Source organism: Poecilia latipinna, unplaced genomic scaffold (genome assembly GCF_001443285.1).
Source record: "Poecilia latipinna isolate Pla-1442-1.1 unplaced genomic scaffold, P_latipinna-1.0 Scaffold2798, whole genome shotgun sequence".
In the NCBI taxonomy this organism is placed as follows: Eukaryota; Metazoa; Chordata; class Actinopteri; order Cyprinodontiformes; family Poeciliidae; genus Poecilia; species Poecilia latipinna.
Genome location: NW_015115414.1, coordinates 7,569 through 15,136, shown reverse-complemented (window position 1 = coordinate 15,136; position 7,568 = coordinate 7,569).

Below are 7,568 nucleotides of genomic sequence, written 5' to 3'. Positions count from 1 at the left end.
TTTTTATATATATCTTTTCCCCTGTGATGGATGTAAAGTCTTCATCTGAACAATTATTATAAACTTGTCAATTCTTCACTTGTGATAAAGTTACATTTTTCCAATCCACAGTTTAAAATCAGTGGTACCTAGCGCTGGCCCTTGAGGAACGGCCTGCATTTCTAAGCCTGTTCAGTGTGTTATCTTCTACAAAGGTTTGTTAAAGATCCAATTATTTAATTTGGGTGTTTTCACCTGGTTTAAATTTCATTGATAGTTACTAAACTGAACTGTCTACAAAGATATTTACATATTAAAATTAAATAAATGATGGTCTTGACCTTGACAGGTTTATGTTCGTAGAGTAAATAAAAGTCTGATAAAACTCAAAGTTTGCAGCGTAAACACATGTTGCCAACGTGGTATGATGGAAATGTTTGGTGTTTCTGAAGTGAGGATTTGTCAAAGAGTTATAAGCTATTAATAATATGCCAGGAGTGTGTCTTCAATCAGTGAAAATCCAGATTAGTTAGTCGTGGAGACTCGTGCAAAAGGGCCCAAAACCAAAGCAAACCACCTTAAAATGATGCAAGTCTTGGGGTTCTGTAGTGGCACAAGGGTTAAGCCCAACACACATAAGGAGGCCTTAATCCTCGACGCGGCTGTCACAGGTTTGATTCCCGGCCTGGTGACCTTTGTCTCATGTCTTCCCTCTCTCTCATTACCCTACTTTCCTGTCATAGCACTTTCAAATAAAGAGCCAAAAAACATTTAAAAATAAAATTACACAAGTCTCAAAAACATCAGAGCAATTGAATCAACATTTAAACAGTCAACATGTTTCATTTGGAAGTCACTTAATTAGATTAGACTTCTAATTAATTAGAAGTCACTTTGCGTTTACAAAATGAATGGAAACAGGAAGTGGTGCACTACCTTACAGAGAAGTAATGATCACTAAAATAAAGTTAAATTGCTGAATGGTTGTACTTTTCTACTTCCCATGTAAATTATGACTGGCTTCAGAGTAATAACCACCCAATGCAAACATGAAGATGATTAAAAGGGACATAAAACACAGCTCCTTTGAGCCATTCTGACATTTATCTTGACCCCTGTTGGACTAGCTGTTGGCTAGTCCAACGAGTCCAGACTCATTGTTTTCCGGGAACCAAAAGAAACATTCAGTTTACCTCGGACATCCAAACTCTGCTGTAACTTGTTAACTTAGGAAATAAATAGCTTATTCAACAAATTTTGTCTATATGTTGTGTTTGTGGGGAACAAAGGCAGGAATAAAAATAAAAAAAACTCATGGAGCATTCACGCAAATTTGGCCTCTATTGTTAACTTTCGTCTTTCTCTCATTTTAAAGCACTAGCAATAACAGGAACTTGTTTTGTATTAAATGTCGTCTTCTGAGCACTACCTCACATTAAGTGAGGATGTTAAAAATCACATTTGTGAATTAAATTTTGTGTAACGTGTCAGGACAAAAAAACGAATGGTAACTCCCACAGAACAGCTTTGACAAATAATGAATCAGGAAGGATTAAACATTCTTTAAATACTACTCTAGTCTACCCACGTTAAAATAATCTGAAAATAGAGGTGCAATTAAAGGGCTGGACTTGCAGAGAAGAGGTGTGTGTGTGTTTGTGCAGAATGGTTCACAGGACGGGAAGGATCTTCAAAGTTTGGGGAAGGGGTCTCTTGCCCCCTACTGCAGCCTTGTTCACATGAGAATCAATCTGGTCCCAGTGTTTGATGTGAACCGCAGATAAAAGAAACGCAACAAAGAGCGACAGCGGGAAGATTTGGAAAGATGGGGAACAAACAGACAGAAAGATTAATGGGACACGCAAATAAAATCTGGAAGGTTATGAGGAGTGCCAGAGGTCAAATTTTACTACTTGGTTAGAGTTTAAGAAAAAAGAAAACGACCGGGGTTATAATATTGGTGAGAATTCAAAGAGGGATGATCAAACCAACTGATTGACAGGAGCATGCAGGCAGACTGATGAAGTGTCAGTCTGACACAACCCATCAGTCAGAAAGACATCAGAGGTTCAAAGCCAGCATGGTGGACACTAGCGCAGCGTCTCCTCACAGTGTCCCCCGTGACGCCAGGAACTCAAATTATCATCACAATACAAACTGCCTTATCATCATCACCATCACCATTATCATGAAAAATGAAAATCGGATTGAGCTTGCCGCAAAGCTTTCAAAAAAGGGACTCGTCCGTTTAAATCGCTATCTGTCTCGCCGATGAAGGCCTTCGCTGTAGCTCGTCTTTCCCCCTCGTGGACTTGTGTAGGAATGTTGTTTTATTTGTTCTCACCTCAATAAGACACCATTGGACTACATGGGGACAATGAGAGTCGAAGAGAGCAGATTTTTTTTGTTTTTATCTCATCTAAAACCGGCTCCAACAATGTTGTTCTTTCTGCTAATTAAGATGTTAGAGAGAGGGGCTGGTCTGACAGGGCCCTGCTTGGCAGGGAAGCAAAGAGTCAATGGTCCGGAGCTGAACAGGAGACATTTATGGGCTGCCTCCAGCCTTTGTCTCACCCCCCCACCACCGCCGCCACGGATCTTTTCAGGCCGGCTGCCTCTGTCTCGGTGACCTGTACAATGGGAAGAATGACACACCGAGATCTCAGAGTTGACCACAAAGAGCAGTCCCGCCGAACGAAGATTTCACGGCACTGAGACGAATCCGGACGCTGCCAAGATTCCACGGATGGTTATCACTTCTTCTCGGCTACTCCGTCCCTCTGCGAATGTGTCCCTACATGAAGACGGAACAAAATTACGTGTGCAGCTACGCACTCACTGGCCACTTTAGTCCGTACACCAATACAATTGTTTGTTGACACAAATGAGTCAATCACATGGCAATGACTGACTGCATTTAGGCATCTAGACATGGTGAAGATGACTTACTCAAACAGAAGGAGGGAGAAAGTGTTTTCACACCTGAAAGTCCAGTAGACCCAGTTCAATTTGGGACCAAAATTGCAACATTTGTTACATTTTCAAGTGCTGCAGTTCACATTCACACATCACTGTGTCAAACGATCCAAACCCTGTGGAAAACCTGCTTACCCCCTCGCCTCTGGTGATGCCTCACCAAGAACCACTGCAGGAAATGACGCAAAATCCTAAGAAGACACTGAGCGCAATTTCTTACTTCACAAAATGCAATAAAAAATGGAGTGGCATCAAAGTTTAGCTGATGTAGGATTTCGCTGTTATTTTTGGTAAAAGGGCACAAGCCGTTTCTTCTCTAGCGCTAGATTTACACGATTGTTTTAGTTGTATTTACCCAAAATGCCTTGTGCTACACTTATTGCTTTTGGTAACGGTCTCCGATCCGCTTGGCGTTCACATATGATTTCAAACCATTTCAACTGAATGCATATTTTTGGGTGGGCCAGTTAGTTGTTTTTTTTTTGGTCCACATCAGAGTCCAATAGCACACTTGGAACTCCCCAAATGAACCAGACTTTCTAGGCAAATGGACAAGAGTTCAACTAAAGTGGACTAAACAGAGCTGGTGTGAATGCACCCTAAGTGACTTTGGACGTGATATAGTTGTTGGTCCCAACTGAGCATTTCAGATACTGTTGATGTTCTGAGATTTTCATGCCCAAACATCTCTCAGGTTTATAGAAAATAAGTCAGCAAAAGCAACAAGTGCAGCCGACAAATCTGTAGGAACTGAGTGATGCAATAACGTCAATGTGGACCAAAATCTCTGAGAAATCTTTTGGATACTTTCTTGAATCTATGCTATGAAAACTTAAAACAAGTCTGAACACAAAAGATATCTTAACTGCGTATTTGTAAGTTGTACCTCAAAAGCATTACATCTAAGGCAAGATCATACCACATCTGCTGTAAAAAGTAATGCAAAATGAAGTAGAAATACAGACGAGCATCAAATCTGAAAAAGCTAATAGTAAAATATATCTTTCCAGAAGGGATTAAAAGAAATAGTAGACTTTCAACACAGTTTTCTCTTTTGCAGCAAGTGTTTGAGCCATCTGTCTTGTTGCAGAAGCGTCAGATCACCCCAGCAGGTTAAACAGGTGAGACTAAGGCAAAGCTCTGCATGGACAGCTTGCAGAACATCCCTGTGCATGGGTTATGCACATTCCTTCTGTGATTGCGTGTGTTTTATGTGTGTATTTGAGCAGAATCCAGTCCATTTGATGGTCATCCAAGCATCTCAGTGTGTCAACTTGGACTTAGAGGCCGATAGTTTTTCTCTCTTCAAGTCACTCGGCTCTGTCGCTGGCTCGAAGATGAAACTGTGCTCTGCTCAGGAAGACTTTTTTCTTTTCCTTTCTTTAAATTGAAGCTTTCTGTCGACTTAAAACAAATCATTTCCATGTCAACACCACCTGTTCCTGTCTTATCTGCTTGCCAGTTTCGGCTCCTTTAGTAACGGCCATGTGTTGTCGTAATGTAACTCCATTTACCACAAAGTGTTGAACAGCACTTTCAGACGAGCCCGCGCCTCGCACAACAAAGCGGCCCAATTATAGAGCCATTTATGTGTTTGTCAGGGGCTTCAAATGGGCACTGGTTTCTCAGGGTGGACATATTGGCGAGGTCAGGCGCGGCATCTAAAAAGGCAGCTTTATTACAAAACGACCCGTCCCTCTCTTAGATGAACACCCAAGAAGAAGAAGAAGAAAAAAAACACACAAAAAATAGGAAGAAATAAAAAAATGACAACTTTGTTCTTCACAACGGTTTGGCTCAGGCTGTCTGTCTGGCTGCTCTGCGGAGCGCAGCAGCATGTGTTTCAGGGATTGTTCTGGAAGGGGGAGAGCAGAAACAGCAGGGAGCAGAAGACAAACAGGCAATTCGTGACTCATTAAACACTGCTACTGTGGCCAGCACAGCGTAGGGGTGTGAGGACCACGTTCCAACCGGGTGATAAACCCCACCCCCAGCACCAGCTGGAGCAAGCATCTGTCTGCCGCACGCCGCACAACGCCTCGATTACCAGCAACAAGCCACATCCCTGCGGCTGGCCGCCGCCATTTTCAAAAGCCCTTACATAACCCGCTTGATTGGCCCACATGGGACCTTCAGGTCCACCAACCTGACTGGATTGTTGAAGCAATCCCTTTGACGACGGAGGAGCAAGAATGCCTTTCTACTGTAGGTGTAGGTGGTGCACAAAATAGCCACTTGTTATCATCGGTCTCACTTTCAGGGTACGAAGTTAAGTCCAGAACACACTCTTAATGTCTTCCTAACCCATTAGCTGTTATTACCAATTAAGTGAAAGCCATGTGAAACCCCAACAAGGAGCAGAACTGGGACAGTGCCTTGCAAAAAACATGTTTGCCCCACTTGAATATTTTCACATTTTCTCACTTTATAACCACTAAACCTCAGTGTGTTTTATTGGGATTTTATGTGATGGATAAAACACAATCTAATGCATGATGGTCAGGTGAAAACAAAACGATGAATAGTTTTATATTTTCACATTTAAAAAAATCCTTAAAAGTCCATCTTTTACTTCAATACACTAAAATAAATTCCAGTATGACCAATTGCCTTCAGAAACCACCTAATTAGTAAACAAACAGAATCGACTGCTGTGTGATTTCATCTCCGTATAAATCCAGCAGCTCTATAAAGGCCTCAGACAAACTTTATAAAAAAAATATATAAAAAAAAACAGCATCATGAAGACGAAGAAACCCTGCAGACAATCAGGTAGGACGTCTGCTGCACGCAGTGATAAAAACAATATCCCAAGCTTTGAGCAGCTCCAGGATCACAGTTTAAGTCAATCATCCAGAAAAGAAGAGTGTGGTACAACCTCAAGCTGACGAGCTGGGCGAGGAGCGTACAGGGATCCACTGCGGGGTGCCATATTGGCTAAATAATGATGTGTGTTGTGACTAACTATTTTCCCCATCATGCAGATATCAACAGTCACTGGTGAACATTTTGTTTAGTCGTTCGGTTTTGCACAAAAATCATCAAGTGATGTCCATAATTTAATGTCACAATATGAATCCTATGAAAGGCAAAGCCATGACACCAAGTGCTTAGTTTATCTTTTTTTTTCTTCTTTTTTCACTGATTTTATTATCCAAACAACAACAGGCATTTCAAAGTATCCGTTCTGCTAGTGGAAGTTTTTCATTCAGGAACTCTCCATTAGACCATCTGCCTCAGCAAGAAGAAACAGAGATCAGAGCAGAATATTAAAACAGTCGTGCTAAAGCACAAAGACATCATTAATCGACAATAACTTATGGACGCAAGGTAATTAAAAGCCTCCCTCAACTGGAAAAGCTCAATATCAGCACAACTTTGCAACGCTTTAAAAGTTTGGTCCCAGTAGAATTTAATGAGCTGCTAACTGCCTAATTAAATGCTGAGAGCAGATAAAAGCATGAAATATAGATAAGCTGGAAATGCTGCCTATGGCTTTGTGGTCCTTGTAGAGAAAGACTGTGATGTCTCCTGAAGCCAAAATCAGCACAACCACTAAACAGCGCGTCACCCTCCTCCCAGCTGTGACTGTTTTAATAAATAAGAGACGCTAAGCAAGCTGAATCACCCTCCTATGGAATAATGTGTTCAAAAAAAGTCCGACTATGAGCGATAAGCTGCCGTTGATGTGCCGCTCCAGAAGCCCGTGCCACTTTCTGGGACTGAGGGATTGGGGAGGTAATGGCGCTCGCGGCGTGACAGAAGGGGCCTCTCCCCAGCAGTGGTAGCCGGGGTTGTAATTCTGACTTTTTTTGAGGTCTTTACGAGTCCCTCTCCTCGTTTCTCTGGAATATGAAAACATCAGCATATGGCTGCTGACAGCACCGAGGCTAAGGAGTCAATTTCCCCTACGTAACATTGGGACAGCGGTGACATTCGCTTTCACTACTGCCCCCCTGGCTCAGGCAGGGGGACAGAAGACAGCCAGGAAGAGAGGCCGAGACAGAGAGGAGACAGATGGTGAGCCGTGCAAGGACAGAGAAACTCAGATGGAAAGAAGGAGAGAGACCAACATGGTTTGCCTGTAATTTTTTTTTCTTTTGCAACAGCAGGTCTTCACTGCCACTCTGTTCACTGAGTTTCATGTGGCTACCAGGAGCAGAAAATCTGTCCGTCAGCTGCCAAAGGTTCCAGCTCTGCTCCATTCCTCTGAGCGCCCTTAAAAACCTGCTGTTTCACACCCATGAATTACACTGTTTATGGCAATGGCTGGAATGGGCGCTTTCTGGGCACCATGCATATGTGCGCCTCTATTTCTGCACGGATACGAGGGTTGCCGTGTGGCAGATGGGAAGCAATATGGCACACCTCTGCCAGGACAGATGTGTCATGGAGCATCAAAGCGAGCCAGAAGAAAGACGGAAAAAGCTCAAGAACATCTGGACCCGGGTGGCAGCCTTCACCCCCCTACCAACAAGCAAGCTTTTCTGAGGTGCCGAGAACCAGAACAGAGAGAAGGGAACATGGGGACGGGCTCGTTAGATGGCGCTTACATCATTAACTCCAGCGCCATCATGACTGACAGACGAGGTGTCCCACCTCCCTCAGTGAGT